We start from the raw sequence: 11,943 nt of genomic DNA, 5'->3' as shown, positions 1-11,943 counted from the left end.
AATTAGTTATGGATCCCAAAGTGGGTTATTACATAAAGTAGACCTTGCTTCTAACTGGAGTATTCCTGGCCAGTCTTCCTCCTACTCCCTTACATATATTTATACTTATTTAAACTATATTTTTGTCTGATTATCAATCATGCCCAGGAAAAAAAAAGGACTTCAATGTGGGCAACAAGCATTTATATAGTAAATACTATGTTCCAGACAATGTGTTAAGCATTTTTGTTTTTTACAAATGTTATCTCATTTGATCCTTTTACCAAACCTGCATCAATTTACAATTGAGGAAAATGAAACTAAAAGTAGGCTAAGTGATTTGTCCAGGAACACACAACTAGTAAGCTTCTGAAATCATATTTGACCTCAGGTCTTCCTGACTCTAGATCTAATGTTGCATCCACCTCCCCACCAGCCATCGGTTGATAGGTTGAGTATTGAATGAGGAAGAAAAACTCATTTCATAAAGGATTCTTTATAGAAATGTTGGTTAACAGGCAGCATTGTAAACTCTGAATATGGTATATTTAGTGAGTGGTTCTTTGAATAGATGAAAAAACCATTATCTCTGATTCAGGAAAAGGTAATTAGATCACTTTTTTCTGGACTCCCCTGATTCAGGTCAGTTATCTGATTCAATAGGCTAAAAAAAAATAGAGATTTATTTAGTCATAGCAGAAGAAAGATATTTATAACAAGAGTAGGAAGAGAAGATATCCAATTAATTCAGCTGAGCAAAGTTCCCTTGTTTAGGTTCACCATCTTGATCCACCAACCTAGTATCTGAGCCACCTGGAGCTCCTTGTGCTTCTCTGTACTTCTACAATGAAAAATAACATAAAAAAACTGATCAATAATCATTCAAATATCAATATCTTTTAAGAAAAAAACAGCTTAATTTGTATGTGGGAAGAGATTAAGTAAGTTCCTTAGGATCTTTTCTATCATCACTTAGATGAATTTAGAGTTATTATTGTCAATTCTGACCTTTAATATGCAAGAAGAATTATATAGATTACACTAAAGAATCTAAAGTAAAATTGAAAGAGAAACTAGCAAAATCTAAACAAAACAGCATAACCATTCCTTGAAGGAGTCACTAAATCTGAGTCCCAGGAAAAACTGAATCCCAGATTTAAATAATCAGTTGGTGTTACCAAATCTCCGCAATTTCATGGTCAATGTAAAAAGAACACCCGAAGCAAGACCAGAGTTAGTGCTACAGTAAAAATTATGGTATTTCCTACATAGTCACTGATTCTCATCAGAAGTTCAGAAGAATTGATTTGTACGATGATCCACTTGGTGGCTCCTAGCCCATGAACCTGGATCTCCCTATTCTAATAGATCAATGGGTAGGGGAAGAATAAAAATCTTTCTCACGGGAGGCCTCTGAAGGATTTCCCTCCTGTGGGGTCTGATTAAGCACTTTCACCTCCCTTTTGTTGATATAAAGGAAGACCACCCTGGGGAGAAATTGTAGCAATAATAGCTAGTTTTATAACACTTTAAAGTTTGAAAAGGAAGCAGAGCCAAAATGGCAGAGTGTTAGGAACGTCCCCTCCACAAATTTTTTCCAAACAAATTTAGAAAATATAGCAGACTAAATCCTGATGGGGAAACCAAAAAAAGTTACAATGAGTCATTTTTCCAACTCAACTCAGTTATAAGGAGGGGAGACAAACAGGAAGCTCTGGGGTTGTTGGGGAAAGGATTGGTGGAGGAGCATGTACCTTTGCATCAGGAGTAACTATGCACCAGAGCAAGAGGTCAGATACCCATCCTGGGGTACCATTAGACCCACTAGATGCAATAGGCACAGTGCTGATTGGAAGATTTGTCACTTACTGCCAAGTTCCAAGTCAAAGATTTAGAACAGATTGAGGAGTCCTACACAGGCAAATAAAATTATTGCATAAAGAGGTTGTAGGCAGTATGTAGAGGGAAAAAGGAAGTTCAAAAGGTAGTAGTAATAGTAATATGGCTCAAGACTCCAAGCACAGAGCAGTTTCTCATTTCCAGTATCTGTGGTCAAAATATTTCATTATTTGTTAATATGGTTTGCACTTAACTCTATGTGGCTAGATATTGTTTAAGACAAAATGTGAGATGGGTGTCCTATGAAGGCCATAGATCCTGGGGGGGGGGGGCAGGGCAGAGATCATTGCAGGGGCTCTTTACTAGAAGCTCCAAAGAGATCATGTTTTGACCATACAGGTCATGTTTTGGGGGTGATACAGCTATCCTGACTGTCCTTAGTCAATTAAGTGGAGTGTCATTAGAACATTGGTCCACATTTTCAATTCCAAAAATGTTGCTAGGCTTCTGGGGGAGGATTTAGCATTGTCTTTTTCTAGTCTCTACTCCAATGCCTTGAACTATAGAACCACAACAATATCTTTGTGTAAAAAAATTGTACCTGGTCTCTCAAATTCCAAAGTGAAAAACAAAACCAAAAAACTTCTGACTCTTTTTAGCTTAGTTGCCAACCTAAAAATCTTGGTTTGATCCTCTCACTATTGGGATGTCTCAATGACTGACTTTATTTTTATAAAATTATAAAACTGTGGACTGCTCTCTCAGCTGCGTGTCATTTCTAAAAAACTATTCAAGATCAAACAGTTTACATATAGATGACTCTCATAAATCTGATGAGGTCTTGCTTCCTTTCTATTTATTTATTTATTTATTTATCTATTTCTTCATTCATTCATTTATTTAGTTGCTTATTTTTTATTTATTTTTAATTTATGGATTAAAATAACCATTTCTATAACATTGTATAATAAGAGATGATTGTACTTGAAATTGAAAATTTATTATATACAATTTGCTATTACCTTTTTCGATTAGTATTTTATTTTCCCCCAATTACATATTGAGAAGATTTTTAGCATTAATTTTTACAAGATCTTAAGTTCCAGATTTTTCTTCCTCCCTTTCTTTTCTCCCTTTTTCTGACTTGTGCTATCATGTAAAGCATATTTCTATATTAGTCACAGTTATGGAAGAAACAACTGATCTAAAGGAAAAACAAACAAGAAAGAATAAAATAAAAAATATGCTTTTTTTTTTTTTTTTTTTTTAGTTTTTGCAAGGCAATGGGGTTAAGTGGCTTGCCCAATTCCACACAGCTAAGGTAATTATTAAGTGTCTGAGGAGGGATTTGAACTCAGGTCCTCCTGATTTCAGGGCTGGTGCTTTATCCACTCCACCACCTAGCCACCCCCAAAATATGCTTTGACCTGCAAAATGCATCAGTTCCTTAGCTAGCTTTGGATAGTGTTTTCCTTCATAAATCCTTTGTACTTGTCTTGGATAATTGTGTGGCTGAGAAGAGCTGAGTTATTCATAATCGATCATCATATAATATTGTTGATAATATTGTATATAATGTTTTCCTAGGCCTGCTCATTTTATTTTGCATAAGTTCATACAAGTCTTTCTAGATTTTACTGAAATCTGCCTGTTTATCATTTCTTATTGCATAATAATATTCCATTACATTCATATTTCACAGCTTGTTCAGCCATTTCCCAATTAATGGGCATTCTTTCAATTTTCATTATTTTGCCACCATGAAAAGGGCTGCTATAAATATTATTGCACTTGTAGGTTGTTTTCACTTTCTTTAATGATCTTTTTGGGATGCAGACTTGGATCAAAGGGTATTTACATTTCGATTGTCCTTCGGCCATAGTTTTAAATTGCCTACCAGAATGGTTAGATCAGTTCACAATTCCACCAATGATGCATTAGTGTCCCTAATTTTTCCACCTCTTCAATATTGATCATTTTCCTTTTTTGTCATAGTCAATCTGAAAGGTGTAAGAAGCTAACTCAGAGCTGCTTTAATTTGCATTTCTTTAATCAAAAGTAATTTGGAGCACTTCTTCATATGCCCTTAGATTTCTTTGATTTTTTTTATCTGAAAACTACCTGTTTATATTCTTTGATCATTTATCAATTATATTCTTATAAATTTGACTCAGTTCTCTACATATTTGAGAAATGAGGCCTTTATCTGAAGCACAATATTAATACTGCTTCATGGTCTATAGTATCTTTTAGCAAGATGCAGTTTCCTTCTCTATCTTTTAATTAAGTTTTTTACATTTACTTTGCCTGAGATCAGAATTGCTTTTTAATAGAACTTAGAGTAGGTTTAAATTATCAGACTAGAAATCCCAACAAAGCTAGAAGTTCTAAAACATCATTTGCCACAATTATCTCTCTAAGTTAAATTTCTTAAGGACCTAAAGCATCTGTTCTTGTTGATTGTCCAAAAGCAGTTTACTCTCTGGTGTTTATGAATAGAGTTGTAGGAAGCTCACAGTACAAACCACTATTTCTTGAAGCCCAAAGTCCTACTAGAATCATGAAAGTCAGTCCAGGCTCCACTTCCTCTGCAGTACACATTCCATTTTTCAATGATCTCTTTATGATCCAGTTCTGTAAGACTAAAACAATTGTTCTGGATTGGGCCTGACTCAGACCAGAATAGATTATTTCAATTTGATCCCTGAACAAAAATGAGACACCTGTGAATCATTACACATTTCACAACTAAAATAAATTTACTTATATTGGGAGAGGACTATTCAACAAGGATTGGTCTTGAGGATACCCTGAATTGATTCAACCAAAGTTTCTTTGCCTCCCATCATGATCCATTAGTCAAGCAAATGAATTGGATTAGATTTACAAGAGGGAGGTATGCAAATCATTCCAGGCAATCTGGGCCTCTTCTAGAGCTAAAGACAAAAAAATGACAACCAGCCAAGCATCAGAGACCCTTAGGGCACTTTGTGGCTCTTGTGATAAGAAAGTGACATCCCTGAGCCAACCAAGTCCAGAGAAAGGTCTTAATTTGTTTTATGGAAAAATTAGTTTAATCTGCCCAGGGCTAAACTCTTTCTACACCAGTGAGTGTTCAGAGTTACAAGAAAGTATCCTATATACACACACATTTAGAAAGACAGATGGGAATAGGCTGGCATAGAGAGTAGATAGGTCAGATCCATAAATATACTTGAAATGCTTTTCCTATCAGGCAAGTTGATATAAGATAGTCAAAGTTTCCAGAATTATAGTTTGATAGCAATTGCATTTACTGACCAGGATATCTTAACTGTATACCTGTTTCTTTATGATTTGAACTAATGACCCTTTCCCCCCTTTTTTCCCCTTCGAGGAAATTAGTATTTGTTTTAATATACACATTATTTTAATAAAAATATTTATGTAGAAATTAGTGAATGAATATTAGATTCCCAGTTTTTTGGTGATACCTTTTGAAAAGAACAACCACTTGATGTCAGCTACCCAATTTTCAAACATAGTGTCTATGTAGAAGTAATTCAGATCATGAACTTTGACCTTGCAGTTTTTTCTTTTTTTTAACCTTGCAGTTTCTAATCTAATTACTGATGGAATTGTAAGAATTTCCTTCCTTCTTCCCATATTTCCCCCTCCTACCACCTATCTCTCTTTCCTTCCCCCAGACTCCATAATTTTTAGATAATGGTTGAGTAGTAGGGGTGGGAGTGGTAAGCATCTGCTCAATGGCAGCAGATGCTGTTTATTCTTCAAGAGGATGGAAGCAGGAAGGGGGCGTTGATTGACACTAAGTGAATAAGGGCTAAGGGAAACGAGCTTTAAGAAATTTGAAGGGTTGAAAAACTTTGAAAATGTTATTTTGGTCAACTTCACTTTGATTCTTCTGAAAGAAAGTAATGGGGAGTTTTAAAAAAAATCATCTTCCCAAAGAAAAAATTCCTACTCTTCCCCTCCCCTACCCCAAACAAGTAAATAGGGAACCGGGGAGAGGTCTGATGCTGTGGAGTGTGGAGTCCTGGTGTATAAAGTATTTTTTCCTGCATCTTCTCTTTCCCCAGCTGGGAGTGCAGGTTCTCTTTCTTGATTCACTGTGGGATGTAGCAGATTTCTTGGAAAAGAAGGACTATATTGACGCCCACAGGCTTGTAATGTTTTCACAAGAAAGAACATGAGTTTTTGCCTCTGACTCCCTGGAAATGAGATTAACAGTCAGTGTGATTTGTACAGTTTGCCAGCTTTTTAAAGTTTGAGCTTTGAGAGGTCGGTGTTACTTTAGTGAGGCATGGTTTAAGACTGTGATGTTCCATTGCCACAATGAGTGACAGGGAAAATTGACACAAAACACAAACTGGAGAAAAGGAGAGGGTAAAAAGGGTGGGGAGACAAGGGGACAGGTGATCAAAGGGCAGGCTGGATGGCTTGATTATTTCCCTAGGTTGTGAAAGCTATAAACACAAATTCCTGCTTTACAATCTCTTGGATGATTGAATAATCTAGAGAAAGGCATAAATAATAGCTCCAGCTCCTTTTAAAAGTAAGGATAATGGATAATTTCTCTCAGGGAATGTGTGTTTATTTGTCTATCTGTCTGTTTGTCTCTCTGTGTATATATGCATACATACATACATCTATATTCACACACATATATAAATACATGCACAATGGATTTTTAAAAATCTATTCTGGGATGGGGTACAGAGGTGGCACCAGTGCTGGAGTCAGGAGGACCTGAGTTCAAATCTGACCTCAGATTTGAATTTACTTACTAGCTATGTACTATGGTTAAGTCATATAACTAAGAATCTTAAAAAAAAACCAGTTATGTCTTCCAGCACTCCTCCTCAGATAGCAGATAGGTAGAATTTTTCTTTTTTTGAAAAGCAGAGATGTCTAAGATGAATGTAACTTCTGGAAGAGCAAACTTAGGCAAATTTATTTCCTCTTTTAGTGCAATGGTATAAAGATGATGTAGGTATTATTTGGTGATTCTTTTGAGTGCAAACTGTGACCACATCATTCCATCTTAACTCTTCTGAATTCTTTTACTTGCTTGTTTGGGTCCAGGAGCGGGAATCATGGTTTTAGTGGAAAGAGAGTAAAGGGACTCTCAAAACTTTCTCCCTCACTAGGATTTTCAGGAAATGTAAACTACTCATGGACACAAAATCTCAAAAGAGAATTGTGAGGGATAATATGGTAGGTGGTTACATTACCCTGAGTTTCCTTTTTCTTCAAAGGATCTTGAGATAGACCTCATGATAATCATGCTGAGAAAGGAGAAAAGAAAGCCACTCTCACTGGCTCCTGCTACATACTGGAATTGAGGATTGTAGGCTCCTGGTACGTGTCACTAATTGAGTTGACTTAAGACAATGTCTACCAGTGACCAAGACAGAGTGGAGTACTGTGCTACAAAGCCTATCAATAGATTGGGGACCAGAGCATGAAAAGAGAAGGTCCTAAGCACTCAGAAATATTGGCTTTTAGGAATATCAATGCTGAAGTTAGGGGCAGGGTAGGATCTCCTTCCTATGTTTCCTCTGCTTTCCCTTGCTACTACTCCATAGCCTTCAGCTGGGAATCCAAACATTATTTTCCTGTTCCTTTATTTCCTTTTCATGATCAGTAAGTGAATGAGGACCAGGAATTTCTATGCTAAACCTGAAGAATAATGAGAGTAAGCAGGAGAGTTTTAGGAAATGTTTGGAGGTGGAGGGTACCCACTTAACGTGTTCCTTTCCATTTTAATTATAGTTAATAAACAATGTGGTCGTTATATGTTGAATACCTATGAATATGGAGGTTATTGACTGAGAGAGGAGATTCCAAATGTGAGAAGGGGGCTGTCAAGATTCTATTTTAAATATCTTTGATCAATATTACTTAGTTAAAGTTTTAAACCAGGAACTGTTACTGTATCACAGTAATAAGTGGTGAGAAAGAATCTAGTTTTGGGGTAAGCTAAATTCCTTCTGGTGGTTAAGCTTAAACCCTATGATAGACTTTTTTATGCATCTGTAAGGGGCAGCTGGTGGCATCATTCTGTATGGTAGATTGAATGGACAGATCACCTAATATGCAGACAAAGGGGCCAAAACCATGTGGTATTGCTTTTGCTGGATAAGTGATGGAGTAACATGCTACCTCTCCTCAGGCTTAAAGAAAATAACATCTAAATTAACTTGGGCTGCTTATATTACAACAGCGCCTAAAGTGATATACAGAGTATATAAAAAATGTTACATGTTCATTATCAATTAGTCAGACAGTTAGCAAGCATCATTAGTACTTACCATGTGCTAAGTGATAGGTATACAAAGAAAGGCAAAGACCTGGTCCTTGATGTGATCAAGGAGTTTACATTTTAATGGGAAAGGCAATCTGCAGCATACGCACACACAAACACATATACATACATACACACACAAACACACACCCATTTACACATACACATTTGTTGATCAGTTGCTTTGGTCACATTAAACTCTTTGTGACCCTATTTGGAGTTTTCTTGGCATATTAGATACTAGAAAGAGTAATTTATCATATCCTTCTCCTGCTTATTTTTTTTTCCAGATAAGTGTCTAACGCAAGCAGGGTGAAGTGACTTGCCCAGGGTTCCATAGCTAGTAAGTATCTGAGGCCAGATTTGAACTCAGAAAGCTGAGTTTTCCTGACTTCTGGACTGGTCCTCTATCCACTATGCCACCTAGCAGCCCATTTATACATTTAAACTCACATATAAACAGCTCTAATGACAAACAGATTTATGACTTTGAGTTTCCACAGGCTATATTCTTACTATCCCCTGGAACACAAATATGGTCTTCTTCACAATTGTGGAAATCTCAGGGATCAAAAGGGAACACATCATGGGGTATTTCTTTAACATCATTCTAATAATTATAATAACTTGCAATTATATAAGGCTTTTTGAAATTTAAGTCAATTCAACAAACTCTTATTGAATGCCTACTGTGCTAGGCACCTGTGTTGGGAATATAAAAACAAAAATGAGTCTTTTTCTTGAAGAACTTACAAACAAAACATCTTATTTACATTATATCATTTCACAGAGAAAAGCAGCTCTCTGAGATAGACATCAGGGAATGTGTAATTATCCCCATGTTGCAAATGAGGTAACTGTATTGAAAGAAAGTTTATTAAACCTGGAAAAGCTTAAATGAACTTGAGTGAAGTGAACAGAACCAGGAGACCATTGTACACAATGACAGCAACATTGTACGATGATCAACTATGAATGACTTCTCAGTACCACAATGATCCAAGACAATTCTTTTTTTTTTTGCAATAAGTGGCTTGCTCAAGGCCACACAGCTAGGTAATTATTAAGTGCCTGAGACCAGATTTGAACCCAGGTACTCCTAACTCCAGGGCCGATGCTTTATCCACTGCACCACCTAGCTGCCCCAATCCAAGACAATTCTAAAAGACTTATGATGAAAAATACCATTCATATCTAGAGAAAAAACAGAGAAGTCTCAATGCAGGCTGAAGCACACTATTTTTGCTTTTTTTCTTTGTCATTTTTCCCTTTTGTTATGATTCTTCTTTCACTACATGATTAATAAAGAACACAATTACACATATATAACCTATATCAGATTACTTGCCATCTTGGGAAGAAAAGAAGGGAAGGAGAAAAATGTGGAAGTCAAAATCTTATGAAATGAATGTTGAAAATTATCTTTACATGTAATTGGAAAAAATAAAATTATACTTTAAAAAGTTTATTGATTGATTTTTCCAGTATCATATAGGTAGTAAGTGTAGAACTGAGTTTAAAAACTAGGTTCATTGACTCCAAGTTAAGTACTTTCCCCTATAACACTTTCTCAAGATCATTATGTACATTATCCAAACAGTTGCTGTAGAATCTTCAAGATCTCTTCTAGCTCTAAGTTCTATGATTCTAATGTAATGGGGACTTTGACCCCTCTCACTCTGAACCAACATGAAGGCAAGAGTTCACAGCTGGTATAATGCGGAACTAGCTACAATGTCCAGTCCTTTCAAAAAATGTGTAGATGTCTACACATGCTCCAGAATCCATGGAGAATGTGTAGATGTCTACACATGCTCCAGAATCCATGGAGCATGTGTAGACATTCTGTAACTGGTTCTAGTCAGCTAGTCACATAATAAGGGGGAGTCTTTTTGACTATCTGTAGCTACTTAGTAAATGATTGTACATTCCAGAGGCACTAGGGTAACTTGTCCCTTCTCGCTTGGTTTATCTTTCTTTCCCTTGGTGATGCTCCAGAAAATACACAATACTGGGAGGGGAGAGGCTCCAGAACTTCCCCATCTGAGATGACATGTGGCCATGAATAGGAGCTTTGGTTCTTTGCTTCTGCTTCTTTATTAGGTGAACAATGTTGGAGACCATGATCTTTTGAGTTTTTTTGTTTTGATTTTTTAGTTTTTTTGCAAGGCAAATGGGGTTAAGTGGCTTGCCCAAGGCCACACAACTAGGTAATTATTAAGTGTCTAGGTTGGATTTGAACTCAGGTACTCCTGATTCCAGGGCTGGTGCTCTATCCACTGTGCCACCTAGCTGTCCCATCTTTTGAAATTTGAAAGGTTCGGAATGTGATCTATCAAGTGGTCCAAAAACAATGTCAGTGCTGGAAGTCTATGGGCCAAGGGCTGAGAAGCACCTCTCAAAACCCAGTCCAACAATATGCTGGATTTGTAAGTGAACCTCAACAAATCAATGCTATGTAGGTCTTATTTCTGACATTCACTTCCTCCTCAGGGAGGTATACCATCGAAGTGATATAGAGGAGAGTGTGTCATTGAAGTATTGAGGAAAATATTTCTACTATTATTCTTAGTATGCCTTCTAAGTTAGTATCCCTTTGTAAAGTTAATGGACATTAATTGGTTAAATGGACTTGGAGAGATAATTATTGGCAGTTAACAGTGTGCAGTGGGGAACCACACCAGAATGGTGCTTGAGCTATATATTAGGAGAGAAATACCAATGGTATACCTCTAGAAACTTGAGGAGAAAATATAGCCTTCCTGGCTTTGTAAGAGTGAGGTGAGAATACTTGCTACAATAAAGATGAGGCTTCTAAATGTTTCATTTTAAAATCATTTCAGTTATATCTGACTCTCTTTGCTCCCATAAAAGACTTTCTTGACAAAGCCATTTCCTTCTCTAGTTCTGAAAACTGGAGCAAACAAACCAGTGTTACAGAGCTGGTAGATGTCTGAGGCTGGACTTGAACTCCTAAAGATGAGTCATCCTGACTTCAGGTCTGGAACCTCTTTCACCTAGTTGCCCTTTAGGAGACTTAAGTGGAGAAACATTGGACCTCAGACAGCTCCACCCCACAATAGGAGCTTTGCCCAAGTAATGCTTAATTAATATTCATTATTAAAAGACACACATTCAAAATTTTCCATATGATTTAATGCAGAGAAATAAAATTGAAACAAATTTCTAACTATTCCTCATATTGGCAGTTACATTGAAAATACACTTGAAGGAGTGAAAATGCACATAGGAAACTTTTGAAATTGGCCACCTGGTAGGTGTTTTTCTTAGTCTTGGCTATCAAAGTATTCCTGTGGGTGGATAGGGATATTCTCCAAGTAGGGTTTAGGTTGACAGAATGTCAAGCCCCTCTGTCAAATGATCTTGGTGTGGTGCATTGAAAGTCTGGCTTGTCACTCTTCCTTATACTGTGGGTGATATGATGCTGAGGGAACCCCCTTCATGCCAATTATTTGAGTCTAATTATGTGTTTCCCAAGTTCAGTTAGACAAAGTGGTGAAATAATTGGAAGGACTGCTTGTCCTCTGTCATGTCAGCTGGTGGACTTCCTGGAGGAAGCAGTCTTGAATGTGAATTTCAAATAAGATGAGGAAGTGACTTAGTAAATGGACAGTAGGATGGATGGAGAGATGCATTAAAAAACATATAGGAAAGGAAAGGGAACAGAGAGGACAGAAGACCCATCCTACAAAGGAACAAAGCATCACCATGAGGTAGGAGTTTAAGAACAGATTGATACATTGACTTCTAATTGCAAATAGATTGGATTCTTGCACTTGATTTATTAAGGGTATATT

This window comes from Macrotis lagotis, chromosome 1, assembly GCF_037893015.1.
Source record: "Macrotis lagotis isolate mMagLag1 chromosome 1, bilby.v1.9.chrom.fasta, whole genome shotgun sequence".
In the NCBI taxonomy this organism is placed as follows: domain Eukaryota; kingdom Metazoa; phylum Chordata; class Mammalia; order Peramelemorphia; family Peramelidae; genus Macrotis; species Macrotis lagotis.
Note: the sequence above shows the minus strand (reverse complement) of the source record.